The following is a 27,110-nucleotide window of genomic DNA, read 5'->3' as shown; positions in this document are numbered from 1 at the left end:
TTGTTCCTTGTTTTATCTGTATTCAGATGGGAACATTAGGAAGTGCATTAAAATAATATATAATTTTTACATTTACTGACCTCTGTGAGTTTATTCTGTATTTTATTTATTTTTTAGAGTTATTGCTGCAGATAAAATGAAAAAAAAAAGCCAAAAAAAATCTATTTATGAAGTTCTTAAGTGAGTGCCAGCATTGTACGGACATCCAGAAATGTATTTTAATCCGAGATTCAATTTATTGGGATAGAAAGTGATTAATTCAAGTAACTGACGGGACTTTCACTAATTTTTATTGCGGCGTGAAATTCATTGTGTAGAGAATAAAGTAATTTCAATTGTTTGGGCTTTTAATAAAGATTTTAATTGGAGTGTCTTTTTCTAAGAATGCATGAACAATATATAATAATTCAGAGCAATGTGTTTTTTTTTCCTTTTCTTTATGAGATGTGAAAATGTTCTTTGCTGGGGAAAGGCTAGCCAAATAGTAAGTGCAGAGAAATGTAAGGTAATAGTAATTGATGTGTAAATTATAAAATGTCACTTTGCGCCCTGTTATAGACAGGGCCGGTGTAAGGTCTGTGTGTGCCCTAGGTGGTCCCCCCCCCCCCCAACTTGGGTGCCTTTTAGAAAAGCAGGTTGGGGGAACCCATCTTGTTCCCCGGGTTACAGCTCTAGGCACTCTGCAAGCAAAATGCAGGCGGTATGGTGGGAGTGACTGTGCTGCCCCCTAGCCTCCACCCACTGGTGGCAACTCGGCTCTGCCACCCCTGGTTATACCCCTGATGTCAACACTATCAGTGGTGTAACAATGGCCTCGCAGACCACACAGTCGCGGGGAGGCGCTGAGTTAAGCATGGGCGTCAGGGGTCTGCGGGGCTATCGATACGCTGCACTGCTCAGGACCAGCCTGCCTTACCCCTATTTGTGCTGCCGCCGTGACCCGCAGATCTATTTGTCTGTGGTCCCGGCGCTCCTCCTGGCTCCTGCTAATGAAAATGGCCATCACAAAATGGCTGCACTTTACAACAGACACTTGTTGAGGATGCTAGAGGAGGCGACGGTCTCTTCTAGCTTCCCCAAAAACGGTCTGCTGTTAGGGGCAGCCATTTTGTGATGGTCATTTTCATTAGCAGGAGCCAGGTACGCCACTGAGCACTATGTATCTGGAACCTGAGGCAAAATGCTACATTATGTTTCATGTCTGTCTAACCCAGGGCCAGATTTAGCCTTGGGGGTGCCCGGGTCACTAAGTCAGGGGGACCCCAGTAAAAGATGGTGGGTTTATATTAGATTGTGCATACCATCCAACATGACCCTCTCCATGAGGGAAGAAATACACTCTACCTTGACTTCCCTCTTAATATACGATTGGTGTCACCTGTGATTATTTTACAGCTCTCTCCACAATCCATGGTAGTACATGAAACCTGATACTACAGTGTCTATGCCTGCACGGCATACTGTCCTGCTCGCATTCTGACTTCCTGCTTCTGCTGCTGCATAAGAGGGAAAGCTAGTGATGTCAGGGTGTTCCGGACTTGGGTTCCCGGGGTACAGTATACCCTACGCCCTCTCCTTCCTCTGGCTGTGGTCTAATCCATCCTGGGTACATTTGTTATCATCTGTAGCAGTGGCGTAAGTTCGTCCCAGTTGCCTGGAGGCAAGATAAATATTGGTGCCGCCCCCCCCACCACACCATATATATATATATATATATATATATATATATATATATATATATATATTTATATATAAGTATATAAAAGAACAATCTAGAAATTATTTCTATAACTCTTATTACAGTACATTGCACCTCATTTATTCACATGATCATTTATTCCAAACAAGCACACTGTTTAGCAGTCATACTCAGTATTAGAACCTTTGACCTGTCTCACTGGCGGCAGACACCATACTGCACAGTACAGTAAGTATGGAGATTCTTACTATGTATAATTTGTTAGTTCAGAACCATTACCATTAGGCAGAGCCATGTAGTGTAGTAACGTCATATAGCTAGCATCAGAGCTGGCCCTAGCCTAAATGATGCCCTAGGCAAGATTTTGGCTGGTGCCCCCTAGCACCACCACTAGTTCCGCCTCTGACCCTGCTCCCCTTTACCAGCACCATCAACCCTCATCATAGCAGTCATCTTTTTGGTGCTCCTACCCGCAATATTTTAAATAGAAACAGTGCACACATTTGGTGCACAGCCCAAACAGGGAAGGGGCATGGCCACACAATTTTGCCCCCAATTCAAATAATGCCACAAAGTAGTGCAACTTTATTCACATTATATAATTCGATGGTGTCCCTTATTCACGTTACATCACACTGTAGTACCACTTTACCTTATATACATTACTCCTCACATTATACCCTTAGAAAATAATTCTGAGAAAATATTGTATTTTAACCACCTCCATGGCCACACTGCAACCCAGCACAAAGCAGTGTGTGCTGGGCAGAGGAGAATAGCTGCAGCTGCTGCTGTCACTTAAGGGGAGGGGGCCCGGGGCCACCACTGGGCCCTCCCATCAGACTTTGGCCTGGGTAATTTGTACCCCCTACCCCTTTCTCTCGGCACCCCTGATAATACCACACAGTAATGCCCTTACACATGACACACATTATTAATGTCCTTATAACCATAATGCCCCTTACACATTATGCCAACCTTTATTAATGCCCTTATACACATGACACACATAATGCCTGTTACACATATGTCACACATTATTAATGCATTTATACATGACACACATAATGCCCCTTACACATATGCCGAACACTATTGCACAACCAACCCACCCGCAGTCAGCACTTTGCATTGTTATGACGAGCACACACAAGGAGCTTCCGATGATTAAAATGATATGTGGCATGCCTATATTCTGTGTGCGACTGTGGCTGTACCTGCATACGGAATGCTATGTTACAGTGATTTCCATGAATACACTATTTCATATGCAGATACAGCCTCACTCACACACAGAATATAGGCATGCTGCATATCATTTTAATCAGCAGAATCTGCTGCTGCCCCTAGGCATTCCAAATGCCCTAGGCAATTGCCTAGTTTGCCTATGCCTAAGGCCGGCCCTGGCTAGCATACGCACGAGCAAATAGTTTAATCAGTTAATCAGTAAGTGTCTTCTTCTAGAATAAAGAGAGTGTGGAACCAGCCACAGAAATAATATCGATGGCGTTCAATTAACTGATTCAAACCTGCATGGGAAGAAAGGTGCCCCCTTGGGAGCAGGAGCACGTGGCAGATGACTCCATTGCCTCTAACCTGCAGGTACCTCTGTTTCCTCAGCCATAACGCACCCAGATGCAGGAACTAGGTTGCCCAGCTCTCTCCTGTCCCAGCTGGATCTGCAGTGCGGCAGTGCCCACCTTTCTGCACGGAGGCGGATTACGTTTGATAATGAGCTGTAAGTTTTATGAACAAAACAACACTGCGCGGACCTAGGACAGTGATTAAGTGATTCTATTTATTTCATACTTTGCTGTGATTCATATTTCACGTCTTGTCATCCCTGGAAACACACAATGTATACTGAAGAGCCGAATAATTGAAAGCAAATAAGCAAAGTATAATTATCAGGTGCACTAATGAAATGTCAGCAGGCAGAGGAAATCGCTCCGGTTTCAGCAGAGCTTGAATGCCGTAAGAGTTATCCTGTAAATCATGAGATCTGCCACACGGAGCTTTCTCATTCTTTTTCCTCCCGAATGTCGACATAGTCGACAAGGACACCATCTGCGTGTACCGTGTCCCTTTGCACGGCTTGCTGCACTTTCCATGCTACGGGTGCGGTGTCTCGCTGCGCTCAGCACATTATTTTATTCTACCACCAAGCGCTAGTGGATGGTAGGGCATGAAATACCGCCTGTCGGCACATGTCGGCTCACGCCGGTTTAGGAAAAAAACTCATCTCTACCTTTTCAATGCTGTGCTCCGTTGTTGACCTAATGCTTGTGTGATCTTTCCAACCCTGTCGATCTTAGCCATGTCGACCTAATTCAGGTGTCGACCTTAATACGGTCAACCCAATGACCGTCTCCTCTTCCCTCTGAAGCATTCTCATCCTATACTGTATTCCGGGAGACGTGCTGGGCATGATACTAGTGAAATCTGCTTTTGGGTCCAGTTTCTGATGGGAGAATGTGGCACAATGTGTAATGGTCATTACGGTGAGTGTCATAATGTGTAATGGGCATTATGGTGTGTGGAATAATGTGTAATGGTCATTATGGTGCGGGTGGCACAATGTGTAATGGTCATTATGGTGAATTGCATAATGTGTAATGGGCATTATGGTGTGTGGCACAATGTGTAATAGTCATTATAGTGTGTGGCATAATGTGGCATGGGCATTACAGTGTGTGACATAAAGTGTAATGGGCATTATGGTGTGTGGCATAATGTGGCCATGCCCCAATTGTCATATAGCCACTCCCCTAGTTTCATCTGACCATGCCCCTCGTGACATGTGACCATGCCCATTTTTGGCAGTAGCACTAAGAATAAATCTCCGCTTTCACCCATGATTATATTATGAGCCTCATTCCATACCTCCCAACTTCTGAGAGGTAAAAATGATGACTCTGTTCTTGCCAAAGGTACATGGCCTGGCAGAAGTGGTGTGGCCTCACATTGCCATCACTCTGGGAGCATGTGCCGAATTCGGGGAGAGGTTGGTTCTCCCTAATGCCTGGTACACACCAGGACGACTAGGGTCCGATCCCATCAATCTAGATCCAATTCCGACCACTTGGATGTAGATTGTGTGGTGATTGGGCCCTTTTCTGTCCTGGTGTGGACCGATACTGATCCGATTCGCGGTCCCGCAGGTCGGTCGGTCGTTATTCAGATCCTACCTGCTGCAGGTAGGATCTCAATGACGACCATACAGCAGGGTGCGGGTCGCCATCGGATCGGACCCGCTCACGGTGCACATCGTGAGCGGGTCGTGCCCCCCCGCATCATCGTGAGCGGGTCTGAAGAAACACTGACGACCCGCTCACAATGTGCATCGTGAGCGGGTCGTCCTGGTGTGTACCCCACATTAGAGACTCTTTAGGCACTGTGGATTGTATTAGATTGTAAGCTCTTGCTAACACAATCCTGTCTCCATTTGTCTTGTGTTCCTGTAAACAAAATATTTCGTTTTATCTCCATGCTGCAAATTATAGCTACAAACATAATAATAATAATAATAATAACTACAATAATACCAATAATAATCTATCTGGAGTGATTGGAGCAGTACGGTCGCTCTCCCGTGTTCCGTTTGGCAGCACTGACGTCTCGCAGACCCCTAAATCGCTGTCGTACATCAGGTCTGCGGGCGACAGCAGCGCCTGCATTATAAAACTAAACTGAATTTCAGCGGTTCCACCTGGGAATATCACTAATCCTATGGTAATTTAAGCCAATGACTGTTCTATTCTCGCAGTGATATGCAGATGTGCGGTGATGTGAACTATATCGAGTGGGTCATTAACGCTGGTCGGCCTCCCATCCGTGCCCAGATTATTTCCCCTGTAGTTGCTTTCTCCACGGTTACAGATTTATCGCAGTTTGCAGACACTCGGAGCCCAACAAAGCTCATCGCAGGCTGGTAATGCTGATTACGCGCCATGCTGGGGTAGGAACAGGCGGTAATACCTCAGCAGGGAGAACAGAGGAAGGAGCCAGGTCTGTGCCTGTATCAGAATGCTTTGGTGAGAAGGGATCAGATACAGCAGATAAATAGGAAGGGTCCAAAGGACTTTATCAGGGTTCCCTGAATGTTCATTCTTGTGTCCTCCAACTTTACTAAAAGCATAACAATCACTATAAAACATCTAAACACACTTGTGCCATACAATAGTGCAATAATACAGTATACCTGAAGTAAAAAACAAGAACCTAAAATCTCCAGCTCGGAGCACAGTAAAAGTCTGTATAGAGGGCGGAAATCGCCATACAACCCTCCCCCCTCTCATCCCCCTCCCCCATTATCTCATATCAGTAATGTTGTCGTGTAAAACAAAGGGGGTGATTGGTTTGTAAAACCATGCTGCACTGCAGGGGGCAGATGTAACATGTGTAAAGAGAGTTACATTTGGGTGGAGTGTGTACTTCATACTGATATCTATATTGAAAAGTAAGAGTAAAGCAGCCAATATTTACCCTGCACAGAAATAAAATAACTCCCCCAAATGTTACTCTCTCTGCACATGTTACATCTGCCCCACATGCAGTGCAGCATGGTTTTGTCCATCAAAGAAGTAGTTTTCTTTTGCAAACCAACCGGAATCACCCCATAAATGTATCTTTACTGCTCTTCTTTGTCAAAGGAAGCTTTATTCAGTGTACCAAGATGGCCGCTGAGGCTACTACTGAGCGTGTGCGGAGGCATCTCAAGCCTGGCTCGATAGTCTTCCCCAGGGGAGTTGTAAGAGAGGAGGAGGCCCGTGTGCACTCACCTCGGGCCAGGCTCCCTCCTCTCTGCTGGGAGTAGCAGGATCTAACCACTAGCACTGAGGCCATTTTTCGGGCAATTTCTGCACCAGCAGCAGTGTGGAGTCTGAGCAGGGCCAGCGCTACCCACTCAGCAGCTCCTGCAAAGCAGGGAGGCGCCATGCTGAAAAGGTGCTGTCTCCCTCCCTGCTCTGCTAAAGCTGCCTCAGCCCTCACTGTCACTGCCTCCTGCACGCCGCCTGCAGTGCCAGCGGGCGGGCGGCAGTATAAAGAGCTGCTCCCTGCACCGCGAGTGCACACAGCCTGCATGTCGCCCGCAGTGCCTGTCTAACAGCGGGTGGCAGTATGGAGAGGCTGAGCAGCTCCCTGCACCGCACAAACACTGTCCTCCGCCTGCGACCTGCCCCCTCTTCCTCAAGGACACTTGCGCTGAGGCATGTAGCGTTATCTGTGAATGCCTGGATGACATGTCATGTCCGGATCTGCACCCTACCCATTGCTTCCTGCGCCTGTCAGCTGGTCAATCAAATGATGAACAGGCAGCAGTGCCACCTCCCCTTCCTTCCCTCTTCTCAGTATGCTGTGCCAGTGCCACTGCCAGTCCTCAACACTCCGCCCCCTCTATCTCCTCCCCTCTTCTTCCATCTCCTCCTTCTCTCCCCTCCTTTTCCCCTCAGTCACGAGAGGGGGAAATGTAATGACATCCTCAGCGTCCTGCCTACGCAGATAGAAGAGGAGGGATTGCACAAGAGTTAAACAGCAAAAGAACAGTGAGTCTTTTTCAATAATTGTAGATTTTTTTAAAATTAATTTAGACACTTTTTAAATAATGTGCTGGGTTATGTGCCTAAAGGTGACCATACAGGCTGCAATAGCAGCGTGCGATGCCATGTGCGCTCCTGCGGGCATCGCATCGCACAGTACAAAAAGTTTGTGCTGCACATACTTTTTGTACTGCTTTTGGATCGCACTGCACACACATTGCATGTATGCGATGCGATCTAGCCTATAACATATGGGATTCTCGCAGCGTGTATGGGCACCTTTAGTGCCTGCACCATTTTGCGGACACAGCACTGAGATGGTGTATGCATACATGTACATGCACCCGAGATCCTCCATAGGATCGCATCTTGCATACACTCCCACAATCGGGCTGCAGCTTGTGGCAATGGCAATGTGAAAGGGCACAAAATTTATGGTTTAGAGGAGGGTGCCGGACACCTTAGCACCGGCCCTGAGTCTGAGCATTCGTGCGCTCCAACTCCATTGCACATGCCCAGATCGCTGGAAAAATGGCGCGGCGGGCAAGTAAGTATTTAAAAATGGTTGCAGTGTGTATGGTGTGGGCCCCCCGTGGCCTGTCTGCACTGCGCACACTGCACCATTATAAATACACCACTGATACAAAATCACAGGCCAGTTGAAACGTGTGCGAAACGTCTGAGATCTTTCAGCTGCTGCCATTAATTGTCTGTAATGGAATAACGCTGTATAAGGCATCGGCACCCTGACCTGTCGGCACGTCGGCGTAGTAATGTTTACTCCCATGTCCCGGCTGTCTGCCAGCTTTGTCTGTATTTTCTTGTTGCATCTTTCGAGTGGCGCCAAAAGAAGAAAGGGAGAACCCGCTCCAGAAGTGTCACCCCCCATCAATATCCTTTCAGACAGATTGCTAATTAGCATGCGGAAGGGGTACGCGGTTCAGCTCGTTAATGAGCTCAGTGCCGGCAAGACGGTAACGAGAGGTGGCACGGATGCCAACCTCAACGTCTCCGCTGTGTCTTCAGATCTTTGCTTACCTGGCAGAGCAGTGAGGGAGGGAACGGCCTTCTGCAGAGGGAACGTTTGTTTTGCACTCGCTACACGACATCGGGGTAATATGTTGCTGGCAGCACAATGAGTATTGGTATTGTATCCAGGAGAATTGCCCACTTTCCCAGGAGGGGGGCATGAGTGCCACCCAAGTTTCAGGAGCCACCGGCCATTCCAGGAGAGAAGGCAAGTATAGGGTCCTGTAGGCGGGTTGTTAGGGTGCGGAAGACAGGCTGGGTCACCAATGGGGTATACTAAACCTTTTTTTTTTAGCCAATTAAACCTGGAACCTGCTGATTTGGCCAGGAGATGGGCACAAGGACAACAGGAGGAACGGAACAGCCAGGGGTGGCAACACAACCAGTAACATGGAGATTAAGGTGTCTATTTACTAAGCCTTGGAGAGTGATAAAGTGGTCGGGGATAAAGTGACAGCCAATGTCATGCCATGTTACAGGTTGTGTTTAAAAACTAGGGGCTAATTGGCTCCGCCCACTCTATCTTCATCCGATGTTTAGTTAATAGACCTGGAAGCGCTTGCAGCAGCCCGGGGGTGGGGTGTGTATGTGTGTGGGGTGGTGATTGGGGGAGTGTGCTCACAGCGGCGGGGTGCTGGCAGGGGGGGGGGGGGCAGCCCGAGTGGGGGGGCAGTGGCTGGCAGTGGCTTCCTATTGTATGTCCTACCTACCTGATCTATTGACATTGGGGGTAAATGATGACAGACATTTCTAAATTCTGGGCATTCATAAAAATTATAATAGAAAGCAGACAGTGTACATGCAAACCAAAACTCCCCTTTGCCCCATGATGAACCACTGAAACATTGTTCCTTTCTAACCAGGACTATGCCACCAACACAAGGAGATGTCCTTAAATACTGCCTGGCTGTTCATTACAAAGCTACATTGCTCAGGCACATAATTTGTTACGTTCCAGCAGCCAGGTCCCACGAAGCCTCCGCGAAGGTGTCCAACCTGCCTTACTCAGCACTGCCCCCAGTGGCAGTAAATCGAGACTGCAGGTTCCAGTCACAACAATTAGTTTGTGACAAGCAGATAGAATGGATCTCTGGCAGTGGTGCAAGTAAGGGGGTACAGAGTGGTATGGCGTACCTTTAAGATATATGTTGCCAGTACGCCCTACCACCCCGCCTCCCCTGCTGCACTTCTTCCACCACTCCGGTGGCTGAGAGGTGAACTAGAGCATAGATCAGCCCACCCCTCCGGTGCCTCCACTGCTGCCACTGAGAGACTAGAAGAGTGGAGAATAGCGCAGCGCCGCAGGCTTCCCTCACCCCTACAGCCCTCCACCGATGCCTCTGAGAGACTAAAAGAGTGGAGAACAGCGCAGCGCCGCAGGCTTCCCTCACCCCTCCGGTGCCTCCGCTGCTGCCACTGAGAGACTAGAAGAGTGGAGAACAGCGCAGCGCTGCAGGCTTCCCTCACCCCTCCGGTGCCTCCACTGCTGCCACTGAGAGACTAGAAGAGTGGAGAACAGCGCAGCGCTGCAGGCTTCCCTCACCCCTACAGCCCTCCGCCGATGCCACTGAGAGACTAGAAGAGTGGAGAACAGCGCAGCGCCGCAGGCTTCCCTCACCCCTCCGGTGCCTCCGCCGATGCCACTGAGAGACTAGAAGAGTGGAGAACAGCGCAGCGCTGCAGGCTTCCCTCACCCCTCCGGTGCCTCCACTGCTGCCACTGAGAGACTAGAAGAGTGGAGAACAGCGCAGCGCTGCAGGCTTCCCTCACCCCTACAGCCCTCCGCCGATGCCACTGAGAGACTAGAAGAGTGGAGAACAGCGCAGCGCCGCAGGCTTCCCTCACCCCTCCGGTGCCTCCGCCGATGCCACTGAGAGACTAGAAGAGTGGAGAACAGCGCAGCGCCGCAGGCTTCCCTCACCCCTACAGCCCTCCGCCGATGCCACTGAGAGACTAGAAGAGTGGAGAACAGCGCAGCGCCGCAGGCTTCCCTCACCCCTACAGCCCTCCGCCGATGCCACTGAGAGACTAGAAGAGTGGAGAACAGCGCAGCGCCGCAGGCTTCCCTCACCCCTACAGCCCTCCGCCGATGCCACTGAGAGACTAGAAGAGTGGAGAACAGCGCAGCGCCGCAGGCTTCCCTCACCCCTACAGCCCTCCGCCGATGCCACTGAGAGACTAGAAGAGTGGAGAACAGCGCAGCGCCGCAGGCTTCCCTCACCCCTACAGCCCTCCGCCGATGCCACTGAGAGACTAGAAGAGTGGAGAACAGCGCAGCGCCGCAGGCTTCCCTCACCCCTACAGCCCTCCGCCGATGCCACTGAGAGACTAGAAGAGTGAAGAACAGCGCAGCGCCGCAGGCTTCCCTCACCCCTACAGCCCTCCGCCGATGCCACTAAGAGACTAGAAGAGTGGAGAACAGCGCAGCGCCGCAGGCTTCCCTCACCCCTACAGCCCTCCGCCGATGCCACTGAGAGACTAGAAGAGTGGAGAACAGCGCAGCGCCGCAGGCTTCCCTCACCCCTACAGCCCTCCGCCGATGCCACTGAGAGACTAGAAGAGTGGAGAACAGCGCAGCGCCGCAGGCTTCCCTCACCCCTACAGCCCTCCGCCGATGCCACTGAGAGACTAGAAGAGTGGAGAACAGCGCAGCGCCGCAGGCTTCCCTCACCCCTACAGCCCTCCGCCGATGCCACTGAGAGACTAGAAGAGTGGAGAACAGCGCAGCGCCGCAGGCTTCCCTCACCCCTACAGCCCTCCGCTGATGCCAGGGACGTGCAGTCAGGGGAGGCAGTGCATCACCTGTCATAATTTATTTACAAAGATACAAAGATATTTCTAACACATATACAGTGTAAAAAATATCTTATTTGTATCTTCTTTATATAAATTATGAGGTGGGACACTATTGTGAGGCTGGGAGGCTGCTGGAGCTGTGCCTCCCGCAAACAATTGCAAACTATCAGCAGCGGGGGGCGGGGCTAATCACGGGCAGAAGTACAGGCTGCAAAGCCGATTGAAAAACAATGGGGAAGCGGCACCTAGACATCTGCATCAGTGATAGGGACGTGCCTTCAGTCCATATACAAGGCACACCCCTGTCACTGTGACAGATGTGATAGGACAGCGGATCAGGCTGTCACACACTGACAGCCTATATCCGCTGTCATGGTTGTGGGCAGGGGCGGGTTAAGGAGTTCACCTCCCATAATACAGTTCGGTACTTGTGAGTTATCTGGGCGCCCGATTTCGAAATCGGGTCGGATCGGGACATCGCATCGCATGCGACCATCGGATGCGATGCGATGCGATGACCCGATTTTTCCATAGGAATCAATGTTAAAATGGACTGAGTCCATTTTAACATGGAATTCAATGGGAAAAAGGGGTTCTTTTCATACCCCTACTATCCAAGTGGGCATGGAGTTGGATATAAACCTGTGGCGAGCGTAGCGAGCCACCGAGCCCGAAGCGTGGCGAGCGGACACAGAATACCGTCCCCTCGCGGGGCTCGCTACGCTCGCCAAGCTTCGGGCTCGGTGGCTCGCTACGCTCGCCACAGGTTTATATCCAACTCCATGCCCACTTGGATAGTAGGGGTATGAAAAGGACCCCTTTTTCCATAGGAATCATTTTAACATTGATTCCTATGGAAAAATCGGGTCATCGCATCCGATGGTCGCATGCGATGCGATGCGATATCGCATCGCATCGCATCTGATTGTATGCCTTAACTTAAGGCATACAATCAAAAAATCGGGCGCCCAGATAACTCACAAGTACCTACAGTTCCATACCATGTGCTGCCACTGTGCGCTGGAGTTGGAGTCCAGGAATCTGCAGCAATCCCTCCCACAACAGACAACAGTGAGGTCCCCGCTGGCAGGAGTGAGCCAGCAGCAGCACTTGTACAAAGGTAGGAGAGCTTTCCGAGTCCCAGCCATTAAGATCCACTCTGCCCTTCACTGGCTTTCCCCCCTTCTATTCATGAGCCAGCCCGAGTCCAGCAAGCAAAAGCTTTTCAGGTGTGCGAGTCTGTGCCGTTTTGTGTCCTGTCCTGTCCTAGTGTCCTGGATCTTATCACCTCAGACTGATAAGCAGCACAGTCTGTCTCCTATTTCTCCCTGCATCCAGTGCCCTAAACAGGAAAAGGTCAGCCACTAACCTTTCCCTGTACAACCTCTGCTCAGCTCATTTCTAGGATCGTCCAGCCATATACTGTATAATGATTATTGGGGCTGTGCTGTGATCAGAGGTCTGTGTGTTGGGGCAGAGGGAATGGGTTCCAGAGGGAGCTGCAGTATCTGGAAAGATTTTTCCTGAATCCTTCATGCAGCCATCACTCACAGATTAGGGGGCCCATTTACTTGGGTCTATCACATCATCTGAATACAAAATACAGTGTATATATAGAAGCAGTCCATTTCATCACTGCTTCTATATAATATATACACTGTATTTTACATACTTAGGGGATAGAATGAAAGCTCTCACAATTGGGTATTGGGGGCGGTAGTGGGGAAACTGTCGCTGGAGGCGCTGTATTGGGCTTTGGCGGCGGGACTCGTTCCCATTTAAAAAATGGGGCCACAGAGCCTCACCAGTCTCTCACCTCACCGCACGTCACTGGCCGATGCCACTGAGAGACTAGAAGAGTGGAGAACAGTGCAGCACCGCAGGCTTCCCTCACCCCTACAGCCCTCCGCCGATGCCACTGAGAGACTAGAAGAGGTAAATACAATACTTATTACAAATTACTACTATCCTTATCCACTCTACTTAACCCAATCTCAAACATACACCAATCACATCATGCTCACCACAATGCTACTTCTCATTTCACTACATGGGATACTCACCAAACTTCAACCATCCTATAATCTCCCTGACACTCACCACTCTGTACACATTGCCTCTTCTATTATTCACTCCCCTCTTCTAAACACTCATGAGCTCTTTACTTACCTCTCTACTTGTACTTTCACATCCACATCCCACCACCAATACCAAAACCTGCAAACATCCACCTATCTCTATCTCTCCTTTCTAATCTTATTAGCTGGTGACATATCACCAAACCCAGGCCCCAACCACCTGTCCCACTCAGAGTTTACTGGTTGTAAGGCCCCCCATACATTAGCCCGACTTGTCCTAGGGACAAGTCGGACCCGATTTCCCCGGCAGCTCCCCGGGAGGTTTCCATCATGATAAGGCACTTGATGTGCCAAGTTGTGCATATGATAAATCGCCATGCGATTTATCATATAAAACTCCCGGGGAGCTGCAGGGGGAGAGCGGGGTGAGGGACACTGGGGAGCAACAGGGGGGGAGCCGGGCATTGTAGCTGTCAAATAGGCAGCGGGCGGTGGGGGGGCGCTGGAGAGCATGACCGGGGACGGGGAGAACGCTGCAAGAAAGAAAAAAAAAAAACATTACAAATGAATTGGAAGCCAGTGATTGGCTGAGAGCTCTCTCAGCCAATTGCTGATTGGCTGAGAGAGCTCTCTCAGCCAATCACTGGCTTCCAATTCATTTGTAATGGGTTTTTTTTTCTTGCAGCGTTCTCCCCGTCCCCGGTCATGCTGCGCCCGGCCAGCTCTGTTCACCGGCGTCCACCCCCGCCCGCTGCTGCCTGTGTCCCCAGCCCGGCTCTCCAGCATCGCCCTCCCCAGCGTCTGTCACCGCTGACGGTGCCCGCTCTCCCCCTGCCTGGCTCTGGCGTCCCCCGCCCGGAGGCTGCACATAAGATTTAGGAAATCTTATGTGCAGCCGGTCCGACTGCCCGACTCCGATCCGATGCGCACGGGACCGCGCATCGGATCGGGGGGGCTGTCAAACCATGCGATTTGGGCCGATTTCATGGCCCGATTCATCCGAATCGGGTGAAATCGTGCCCAAATCGTATAGTGTATGGGGGCCTTTAGCCTTGAAATTCAGCTAACCTCATAAATATCACATGCCTCCCACCACACTCCAAACTACTTACATGTGCCCTATTGATTGCACGCTCTGTTTGCAATAAATTAACATCCATCCATGACCTCTTCATCTCTCACAACTTCAACCTGCTGGCCATTACAGAAACCTGGCTCACACAATCAGACACGGCATCACCTGCAGCACTGTCACATGGTGGTCTCCACCTCACACACACCTCCAGGCCTAGTAACAGTAACATGGTCACACAATCAGACACGGCCTCGCCTGCAGCACTGTCACATGGTGGTCTCCACCTCACACACACCTCCAGGCCTGGTAACAGTAACATGGTCACACAGTCAGACACTGCCTCGCCTGCAGCACTGTCACATGGTGGTTTCCACTTCACTCACACCTCCAGGCCTGGTAACTGTAAAGGAGGTGGGGTTGGTATATTACTGTCACAAGACTTCACATACTCAGTTCTCCCACCAGTTCCTTCACTCACATTTACATCATTTGAAGTACACTCCATTAGGGTTTTTTCCCAATTCTCTCTGCGTGTTGCTGCTATCTACCTGGGCTTCCCAAATCTAAATTTCTGTAAGATTTCTCTGCCTGGCTCCACCATTTCTTATCCTCTGACATCTACACTATCATCCTGGGTGACTTTAATATTGCTTTTGACCGGCAACCCTCTCTGCATGCCTCAAAACTCCTCTCTCTAACCTCCTCTCTCGGCCTCTCCCAGTGGTCCGACTCCTCTACTCATGTGGAAGGCCACTGCCTTGACCTTGTTTTCACCAGGCTGTGCTCAGTCTCTGATTTTACTAACACTCCCTTCCCTCTCTCTGATCACAATCTCATTACCCTCTCGCTCTCCTCCATTACCCCAAGCTCACTGACACTGAAATCATGCAAGCCTACTCTAACCCGCAGAAATACTAATGCAATTAATTTTCCACAACTTTCCACCTCCCTGCAACAACAGCTCTCACTAATTTCTACATTTACCTCTCCTGACTCTGCTGTTTCCCACCTCTACCAGACTCTTGAAACAGCCCTTGATGAAGTGGCTCCAGCTACCCATTATACCCCACGTAGGCTTAGATGCCAACCGTGGCACACCAAAACAACAAGACAACTACGAAATCAGTCACGTAAAGTAGAACGCCAATGGCGCAAATCTCATAATATGACTGATTTCCTCACATATAAGACTAGCTACCACTCCTACTGCAATGCTTTGGACACTGCCAACCTACCATACTTACCTCCCACAAGGATCTCTCCCCAAGAAGGCTAGGTATATATGAGGAAACATCAGGTTGCAAAATCTCCCTTACAAAATGTCTGCCTCGTAACAGCAGACCATTTTTAAGGATGCTAGAGGAGGCCGCTGCCTCCTCTAGCATCCTAAAAAATGGTGTGCTGTAAGGGAGAGGACATTTTGTGAGGGAGATTTTTCATTAGCAATAGGAGCCGAGCCAGTAGGAGCACCGGGGACCGCAGACAAATAGACCTGCATTTCCCGGTTATGATGCGGCAGCAGCAGCAATGGGGGTAGGGCAAGGTGGTGGTGGTGGTGGAGTGTAAAATTCTTGGGGAGGGTGGCGCTATTTTTTTTAGTTATGCCACTGGTAAAACGGTAGACACAAGCAAAGAGCCGACATGATTTTGTTCAACATGAAAAAGGTCAACATGAGTTTTTTTTTATTTTTTTTATTTTTTGGGATTTTTTCATGGAAACGGGAGTGTGTGGTTAACGCAGTCGTATTTTGTTCTCCGCGCTGTAAAACACTCACAAATCCATTTGTTATTGACAATACACAACACAATACCACTAAGTATAGACAGAAGCTCCGTCATCTGAGACTCCGTCATCTTGCCATGCTGGGTGATCACTTAGTACATTCATGTAGGACAAGGGCCATATGATCCATCATTTGTTACAGAACGCTCTTCGGCCTCAGTCCTGTCTCCTATTTATTGCGTTATTGATTACTCGTGAGCGTCCCGACAATAGGAGCCATCTTCCAGGCGCACGTTTGTGAAAATCACAGAAAGAAAATGTTGTTTCAGCATCTTCTATTATTTCTGTACATCCGCGTTCCGACCATCATCGTGAAAAATGAATCAGTCAACGGCTTTTAGTCGCTTATCATTCAAGCAAAGTTTTATTTTGGCACATGACTCCTCGCCTGCGCCGACGCTGCTTCTGTTCCTGAAAACAAAAGGAAAATGTTTGATTTACGGCCCCGTTCGTAGCACTCAAGCAAATTACAGCGAGCGGGCAGCTGACACACACTGGCACTCTCTGTGACAACACCGTCATTTAGCGGGGCCAAACAAAGGAGAAACAAAAGCTTTTTTTTCAATGGCACTAATGATACACAAGAATATGAACACCAGCAGTAATATGACATCACATGTGTTGAGGTCACCCGTATCTGGTGAACACCAGCAGTAATATGACATCACATGTGTTGAGGTCACCCGTATCTGGTGAACACCAGCAGTAATATGACATCACATGTGTTGAGGTCACCCGTATCTGGTGAACACCAGCAGTAATATGACATCACATGTGTTGAGGTCACCCGTATCTGGTGAACACCAGCAGTATTATGACATCACATGTGTTGAGGTCACCCGTATCTGGTGAACACCAGCAGTAATATGACATCACATGTGTTGAGGTCACCCGTATCTGTGCGACAATGCTGAGTCTTCTGATAGAGCCTCCTGGGTACTGCAGCCATAGACGTACACGTAGGTGCAGGACAAGCAATATTGCTGCAGCTTCTGCCATAGATGGTAAGCAGCAGATGTTTACCAGAGATGGCCATCGATGATTCAGAATCATCAATGGTTTATGGCCGATGTAGAATAGTATTATCGATGGGGGAGAACCACATGGTTAACCTCCATCGATGTCAAGCATACATGAATAGTTTTGTTTTTCCTTTTTCCCCAAGGGGCAGGGACATAAAGCATTGCCCCGCCCCTGCCATATCTAAATCCCCGCCCCTGTGTTTTGATTGGCCCATAGGCTAATCAGTTAAAGAAAATGGCTACAAGGATTTAACCCCTGTCAATGAGCATGCAACCCCTGCCAAAAAGCATGCAACCACTGGCATCCTTCAGTCGGCCCACTCTATCTGCTGCTTCACCCCCACTTTATCAATACCTTTCCCTCCCCTAAACTTCAATCTACGCACTCCTCCCTGTCCCAATACTTACCACCTCTCCTGGGCATCACCGCAGGGCCACTCCTCCTCTGGCACTGGTAATGGCCCATCTCACGAGCAGTGGGAGCCATTGTGGTCAATAACAGGGTGCAATGCAAACTTAGGTACTTATGTAGTTTCACGGCGGCAGCCTACGCTACGTTATCAGCATACCCCAACAACGTACTCCAGAGTAGCCAGCGTAGTGACTCCGCGGCAACCCTGCGTAGTCAGTGTAGTGTCCCCATGAGGCAGCTACTCACCATACTTTTGCCAGGAACTGCATCTCTGTTCCCGGCATCCCTGGCAAGTCTAGTAAGCGCCTCTCACACAGTGCCGGCACCCACATGATCCCCTCTCCGGCGGAGAGGGGATCATGCGGGTGCCGGGGGAGAGGCGCTCCATCTGTCTGAGTCGCAGGAGCATCTAAGACGCAGAAGCGTCTGATACGCTTCTGCGTCTGAGTAACTATTGCGGCAGGGTAAGGGGTTACGGTAGCGCGTGCGTCTCCTGCCCAAAGAGGGGGTGCACAATAAAGGAGGCATTTGCCAGTGCTCCATGTTACTTACTGGCAAATGGCTCCATTTGAAACCCACGCTATGCACGCCAGCCCGAAGCGTAGCGAAGGACCGCGTTACGCGTCCTCCCGACCTTTTCATACCCCCACTATCCACGTCGGCATGGAGTTGATTGTATAAAGTGTGGCGAGCGCAACGAGCCACCGAGCCTGAAGCGCGGAGAACCGACACGGAATACATGTAAAGTATTCGCCTCACACGCTAGGGAAACATGGGGAGGGGTTGGGGGTGTGGCGCCGCAACATTTTTGTTGGGGGGGGGGGGAGCAAAATGTATTGTTATGCTCATCTGCGCATGTGCATGTCGCCGTAACGTTTGCACCTAGCAGTGTGGGTGTCGGACATGGGCCAGCGGCGACAGGCATGTTCCCATAAGAACACCAGAGAGTGTCTGAGTTTTGGGTGCACCTTCCAAATCATTTGATGGTCAGCAACGATGGAATGATGTGGCCCCCACAACCAAGGCTGCGAATGGATGTTTATGCAAAACATCCATTTGCAGCCGTGTGGGGGAATTCCCAGAGTGTGTGTTTGGGGGGAGGGGGGGGGGGGGGTGGGGGTTAGGGGGGCTTTTTTTGCACACACAGAGCTTCAAATTTTGCAGTGTTGCGTGGAGACCAGAATAAGGCCCAAAGTCCCCGCTGGGTCCTCCTGCCTCCCTAAAAAAACATAAAAGGTACAAATGAACGAACAAATTCCTACGATTTATTTAAGATTTCTGAAAAGATAAAAGTAGCCGGCATGTTACTAATGTATCATTTAATAAATGATGTAATGATAAATCAATTTAGTAAATAAACATTGTGAATAAATGTGATAAATAAAGCCCACATTTAGCAATTTATAATTCCACACTAATTCTAATTAATTTCTTTACGGACACTAAAAGCTCTGTCTGTGCACATTTATAAATGACCGTTATAATGTTAATCTAAGTGGAGGTTTTGGATTACGCCGTACAAGGGATTTATTCATCTTTAAAATTCAAAAACAGCTGAGATCTGATCTGAATAATTCAGCAATTTCTATTTATTTCATATTTGCCAACAAGAGATCAAAGTAACTTTAGTGGAAGATATCTAGAAATGGGGAAAAAAAAAGATGGAAAAAAAATATCTGCAAGTAGATAAAATGTAAATACAAAAGTTCCCAGATATTTAAGATATCTCATCGCTGTCCCGTCCCCCCCCCCATGTTGTAACTTTGTTATTTGACCAGTCAAAAATTGCTTTCAGTTTTACCCTGTGCATACTGACCCAAAACCCGAAATATTGCAGGGACAAGCTTTGGGGACCTGGGTCGTGGCTTAGGGGCTCAGTCAGACACATGACTTACTTTTCAGAGTGAAGGTTTAAGAAACCATTCGATGGTCAGCTATTTATATAGACACAACCCTGGCTGTTCTGTTGCCCCAGGCAACTAGCTTGTAATCCCCCCCAACTGTGTCAGCGAGCATGTAACTCCCCTTGACAACAAGCATGTAATCCCATGTGGCAGTGAGCAGATAATCTTGCTGGGCAACAAGCATGTATCCCCTGTGACAACAAGCATGTAATTTCCCCATGGCAACGAGCGTGTAACCTCTGTGGCAAAAAGTATGTAAGCCCCTGTGAACGATTGTGTAACCCCTGTCAAGATTCGTGTAACCCCTGGCAATGAGCAGGTAACCCCTGGCATAGAGAATGTAACCCCTGGCATCAAGCAATAAACCCCTGGCAATGAACATGTTACTCCTGGCAACAAGCATGTAGGTAAGCAGGACTTATGTGGCACAAATGTGTAATAGTCATTACAGTGTGTGGCATAATATGTAATAGGCATTATGGTGTGCGGCATAATGGGGGCGATTTTGGTTGATTCGAAAAGCTGCGTAACTCTTGTAATGCCGCCCTGGCGACAGAATTTAGTATTTTTCAGATTTTGTAATTACCGCGTGTTTGAACAGTGCTCCCCTCCCAGCATCCATGTGACCTCATCGTCAGGTAGATCCCTAACATATACAGGTTCAAGTCAAGGATGCAGAACACCCGCAGGGGAAGCAAGATCTTGTGCACCGGCAGCTGACGGGTATCCGTGGTGTAGATACAGACAATGACTCCGTGTCTTCATATTGCGCTATTGTCCCGAATGCTACATTACTTTTTATGCATGCATTACAGAGGGCAGCGTACGACGATGATGATGATATTAGATTTTTGCATTTGTCAGAGGACAATAAAACCACAATATATCCAGAAAATTGTTTGTTCTTTTTCTGTTTTACGACATCCACAAACCAGGATCTGACTGTGAGAGAATATTGCTCTGGTATAACGTTGCTGTTTATTCTTACAGTATGTAATGTGGATTTATTACCCCACGACCACACAGTTATGCCCTTTACTATGATGTGTCCATTGTTTTTATAGACGCTATTACAGGTAGGGCGCAGCGGTTATTACATCAATTCTTTTACCTATTTTTTATTATTTTCCAAACAACAATGTTTTAAACCATACTTTTTATTGCATTTTCATTTTCGCTGGGATCTGAACTGCGCAGCGGACGGCAAATTAAGACAAAAAAAAAAAGACTGGAAGCAAATAATTATCAAGCTGTGATCGTCTGACGGCTGCAGGGGGAGCGGCTGCAGTGAGCGCCGTTTCACATTCCGGCTCAGACTCGCCAATATACACAGGGAAGGATCCAGTCTCGCCGCAGGCCCGTGGGCCTCCGTCGCTGTAGGAAATAATGTCCTAGAAAGTTATTTACTGACTTTATTTAGCCAAGTAAACAGCGTGATGTGTATTGTATTATAACAACGTATCACTAGCCTGGGTCTGCTACAGCGGCAGCTCCTACTGAGTATGGGTCATAGGGTCGACAACACTAAGGTCAACTGCTTTGGGTTGACCACTGAAGGTCGACATGAGTCAAAGAAAAGTCGACATGGGCTTAGGTCGACGTGTCATTAGGTCGAAACAACCATAGGCTTGGTTGACAGTGAAAAGGTCAACATGGAGTTTTGCTGTCGACCTAAGGACCGTATACCCTCCTACTTACACTTGGCAGAGGGGGGTGAGTGCCCAAAGAGGTGACTACCATCAGTCACAGGATCTGGCACCTGCGCAATAGAGCTGCCAGCTGCTGGCATCGGCACACGCGCAGTAGCCGAGATTCAACAACGATTGCGCAAAACCCCATCCTCTTTGGACTGCACATACTGCAGCCTTTAGAAGCCAGGTTGGGCTGCATGATGAGAAAGAGAGGGGGTTCCTACGGGAAGCCAGTTCTCTCCCTATTGTAGCCCGGACTGGCAGACTTGGAGAGGGAACTTCTCCCAATGGGACTGCCTGTACTTTGGGTGTCTGGCAGGTGGGACTTCACCACAAGGCCAGTTGATTCACTAACACTGAGCTGGTTGACAATTTTTTTCCGGGGGGGGGGGGGGGCACAGAGTTGATGAACATCCTGTTCACTTAATTCATTATTCCCTCTTGCTATTGCTGGGCTGGACAGTGGGTGCTCTAGAATGCTATGAGGCGTATCCTATTAACAGTGGTGCTTTGCCGCTGCTAGTAGGTACGCCGGGGGGCTATCTTGTTAGCGCCAATGCCGGCACACTTTTCCATGATACCCACTGTTATCAGGTTTTATGCTTTGGGGGGGTAGTCAAATCCTGCCACTATTTTGATGGGGTAAATAGCAGCGGGTGCCTATTTAATGCTGTCATTCCCAACAGCATTGAAGAGGCAGATCAACAGAACCTGCCTGACTTTAAAAGCAGTCTGACACGTTTTGCTGAAAACAGCGGTGGATTATTGAGATCACAGGCGGATCTCGACAATCCATGGCCGTTTCCCCAGATACGCCCCCTTTTCACCAATCAGCAGGCGGGACATAGAATCCCGCCTGCCAATAAATTGGTGAGCGGGCCGAAAACGGGCCACGGTCTTGACTGTCGGGAGCTACCGACAGTCGGGACCCGGGATTATGACAGTGCAATGCAACTATCCTAGTTTCCCAAATGTTATTACCACACAATACCATGGACCCACAGCATCTAATATTGCTGGCATTAAGGGTAAGTTCTTGGAATACCATATGGCTCCTCTTCATTTTATTACTGCCAAAAATAATATAATAAAAATGCATAGAGATACATTAAAGTTGCATCCGGCGTATTCATTAACCATGTCAGAGGTGACCCCCGCTTTGAGGTCTTGGCAGCACTTACGCTACTGTGTGGGGAACACAAAATGTAGTCGTTTTCATTTCTGGACGTATATTCTGCATTCCGGTGTTGTATGAAATAAGCTGAAGCGTTCGGCGTCTCTCAGGCACATAGAAAATATATTTATTACGGTGGGCAGGAATTTTCACTTTCCTGTTACCTGGAGAATGCAGAGCATCATTTTATTTTCTATTTCCTCACAGAGAGGTTCATTAACCTGCTGACCGCAATATTCGACCTTGGTTATTTAGTCCAAGAGACCTTAGAAAAACAAATAATCAACTGGCAGAACACAGGCATCAGGAGCCCCAGCGCCTCGTAATATTATTTTTATGATTTTCCTAAAGGAATCCTTGAGCGAGAGCACATCCTGGCTCGGGCGCCAAGAACTGGACGTCGGGAGGAGAATGATCAAGCCTTGGAGAGAGATAAAGTGGAGAAGTCGCCCCAAAGCAATCAATCAACTTGGAACTGACATTGATCTAGCTCGGTGTTTGAAATAATTAACAACTGAACGGTTGCTATGGGCAACTTCTGCTCTTTATTCGTCTCCGAGGCTTGATGCATTTCCCCCGACGGTCTTACAGACCTGGGTTCTTTATTTCATCTTCCAGCTGCTGATTCGAAGTTTTATTTATTACTGGGTTCAAACACAACTACATTATTTATGGGGTCAAATATTTATTATCTGAACTTCTTCAGGTGAAGGTGCTACGCAAGGCGCAATTTGAGTTTCCAAATTTGATAAAATTGGAAGAGAAGTTAGCACAAATCTCACAGTGTGTATACAGCTTGCGATGCCGATGCGCGTCGCAAGAATAAATAGACCGCAGGCAAGCCAATTTTGACTATATTGTATACAGTCTAGGCAATTGCCACTGGGCTCCTGCTCCCAAGAGGGCACCTCTCCTCTTCTGTGAGTTTGAATCAGTTTACTGGGGGTCCCCACTCCCTCGGGTATCCTGCCCAGGGCTGACCAGCCAGGGTGAGCGTGGTTCAGCTGGGAAACCTGTAATAAAATGTGTCCCCAGGCTGTGGCACGATGGAGCCGGGGGCTGGTTTCGGGATACGGTCAGTAGGTCGACATGCATGAAGGTTGACATGACTGAATGTTGACATGGGTTATGTCAACAGGGTCATTAGGTCGACATAAGCATTAGGTCGACATGGGGAAGCTCAACAGTCAAAAGGTCGACATGGGGTTTTTCACTTTTTTTTCTTGAGCCGACATGTGCCGACAGGTGGCATTTCATGCCCTACCATCCAACAGGGCGTGGCGGGAGAATAAAATAGTGTGCCCAAAGTATGTGCCACAGTGTCCATGTCAACTGTGTCGAAATTTGAGACACAAAAAGTGAAAAACCCCATGTCAACCTTTTAACTTTCGACCTTCCGTATGTCGACCTAATGACCCTGTTGACCTAACCCATGTCGACCTTCAGTCATGTTGACCTTCCTGCATCTCGACTTTCAGCCATGTCGACCTTCATGCATGTCAGCCAAGTGGTGTCGACCTAATGCTTGTCGACACAGTTGCTGTATTTCAATGATCCATACCCTTCCAAATTACGGGAGACCCCTGTTTTTCATCCCCCCCTATTTTTGGTACCAGAACCGGTCCATGAGCCCGGTGCTGGTTTCTTAAATTCCTTTGGGTGGCGATACCCTATAGAAGTTTATGGGCTTCTTTTCGCAACCCCGCCGCCTCACCGACCCCCCCCCTCTCCCCCTCCCTTGGGCTTACCTTCTTACAGGTCCTCCTGGACCCCAGAAGGTAAGCCCTTCCTCCCCCTAATCAAAAGCACAGTCAGTAGAAAAGTGGACCCTTGTGGGCTTGCTCCACACGGACAGTACAGTAATTCGGCAAAAGTTGAAAAAACATAAACCCCCAAAAATTTGTGTCGACCATCTGTGCGTCAAACATTGTAATGTCAACCTTTTGATTATGCCAATTTTCTTGTACCTCTTGACCTTAATGCAGGGTGCGGCACAATGGCTCTTTGCAACACATGCGCAGTCATGAGAAATATTCACAACCGGATTCGAAACCGGAGCTGAAACCGGCTTAGAATCCTGCACAATACACACAAGACGCTTCCCTGAGTCATCTCCAATCAGTATATAACCACCAGAGATGATGCTTGTTACCTTTGGGAGGGGGGTATCAAACATCAACCCTGGTGGTTATATATTCACTGGAGATGACTTGGGGAAGCCTCTTGTATATATTGTGCAGGATTCTAAGCCGGTTGTTGATTAATTATAGCACGATTGTACCCCTCGCGAGACGCCGGTATGAATCCGCCGGTCTCCAGGGTTAAATTTCCCGCCCCCCATAGCTCCGGGTGCCAATATAAATACACACAAACTATCTGTGTAATTTCCATATCATGTTTATTCAGGATAAATGTTGTTTTGCTTCTCTCAGCCCTGCAGGGTTAATGCACAATATGAAATTCAAATTGTTTTTCTCTCTCCATCCAGATACAATTCCTCTGTAGCCCCGGTAACACTCCCTTCTTTATCTATTGCTCATTTAACGCCCAAAGTCATCCCCCCCCCCTTTCCGATGTCACAATCCCCCTCCCCTCATACGTTCCTCTATAATCAATCATTTTCACGGCTCATTTTCCTCCCCATCCCTCTCTTTATTCTTACTTATTCTTACTTATGCTTTCCCCAGGGTTGGCTTTGTTTCCCAGGCGGCGGTTCTGCATTTCACATTTTTCATCATATTTTCCCTTTTCCTTCCCACGTTGCTGTGTAAACCGCACAGACCTTCTATCTTGTCACATTTATGGCCGCAGAACTCTTTGTTCCCCCAGACGTCCTCTGCTGGATATATCGTTTTCATTTTCATAGTTCACATATTTTTTTTTTCTTTGGGAAATGATACATTTGCCTGATTTTATTAAATAGATCTGACACCACCACACAGGTGGAGAGGGTTCGGCGACTGTTGCACTGCAAAATCAACCATTTTGAACCGGTATCCCCCAAAAGCCTTTCCGAGACCTATATATGTGCAGTATTGTCTGGAGAGGTACGGTAGATATGGGTTAGCGGCGCACTGTGCTGTTGTCCAACCTCCTACTCTAATAGTGCTTCATGGAGGAAATCAACTTTTTGTTTTAATCCAAAAAGTTGATGATAGTTAATGATGAACATCAGGGTTCGACAAATTTTAAAAAATATATGAGCCAGCTCAAAAGGTTATAAGCCAAGTTATCGTCCACAAACAAATATACTGTATACAGTATATACAGATGAGCCCCTCTTGTCTTTTGCAGGGGCTGGCGGTTCTGCAGCCGCAAGATGTTATCAGGGGACGCGTGCACACGAGATGCTTACCCATCTCATAGTACCTTTGGATAATGAGAAATAACTGTGATCCTGAGATGATGGAGTTGCAGTTAAAAGAATGCACTGAACGTTTCCGGGAGAGGGGGTATAGTCCTGAATTTACCGAAAGATGCCTCACCAAAGCACGTAAAAAACAAACACACCAAATGAGAAGGGCATAGAGTAAACCAAGTGATACACGGCTAATAATGAATATCCAGTGTGATACGAATATAAAGAACACACAACGGATTATCAAACAGCACTGGCCTCTGGTCACGTCTGACCCAGCTTTTAAAAAAAATGGGGACTGGGCCACCTCTATTGAGTGTCTCTAGAGGTCGTAATCTACAAGACCATTTACTGTGACCTAATATGAAGCCTAACAAAGAGAACAAAGATGGGTGGCTCTCAAAGAAAAATGGCTGCTACAAATGCCTCGGGTGTGCCACGTGCCGGGTTCTCATCACTGGTCCTTACTTCTGTCACCCTCATAGTGGGTCTAAGATATTTTTGAAACATCGGCCTTACTGCCAGTTGGACTTTGTTATCTATTACCTGATATGCCCCTGTGGACTAATGTACGTGGGGAAAACTCTTAGGACTTTAAGGGAGAGGATCAACCAACATTGTTCGTCCATTAGCTTGGCCTACTCAACTGGTACAACTGATAAGCCAGTTGGCGTTGCTGCACATTTTCTTAGAGGGAAACATCAGTTGGCTACTCTAAGATACATGGCGATAGACTGGATCCCTCTCCCAGCACGAGATGGTGATCGAGGATTCATGTTACTCAAAAAGAGGCTCTCTGGATCCATCGCCTGAACACTGTTTTCCCAAGAGGGCTTATTGAGTAGACACATCTAAATGTTTTTCTCAAAAAAATATTTCTATTTTTGTCTGATTAAATGCTGCTATGACAGAACTTTATGATTAGGAGAATTACCCAGGATTCTGCATAAGTGTAGAGGTTCGTGAGGCACATGGTGTCCTTCAGACCAGCGGTCCCGCTGGGGGAAGAGACACTGAGTACTTACACTATAACCCTGTTTTTAACTCTGTGATTTATGTTGTTTATTTTTTTTTTCTGTATTGTAGTCATGATTGAGTGTCCTGGATACTTTAGAGCCCTGAAGCTGACACAAAATTTTTATGACATCCTCGTATTATGAATATTTGTCTATAGACATGGTGGATATGTTGATGCTATGAGTACCACCACCATGAGTACCTAGGTGGTTGGTACATAGATTTAATCTGAAGTTATGCGTTGATAATATATGTAGGTAAAAAATTCCTCTAATGTGAGTCTATGGATATAGGCTTAATTTATAATCATTGTTTATAATTTGGTCCAAAGTGACTAGATATGCCAGATTAAGCAATGCTGCTCTGGTTGCCATGGTTATCTAATACTAAAGATGGCGGCATGTTCCGCTTGCTCCCCTGGTGGTACGCGTCATATAGTGTCTGACTATGTCCGTGTCTATAATGGCTGTGTGTTCCACGCATTTTATGTGTGGGGTGCAAGAAATTATTTATTTATTATTTATTTATTTAC

Source organism: Crinia signifera, chromosome 2 (assembly GCF_055691185.1).
Source record: "Crinia signifera chromosome 2, ASM5569118v1, whole genome shotgun sequence".
Classification (NCBI taxonomy): Eukaryota; Metazoa; Chordata; class Amphibia; order Anura; family Myobatrachidae; genus Crinia; species Crinia signifera.
This window is presented reverse-complemented; position numbering follows the sequence as displayed.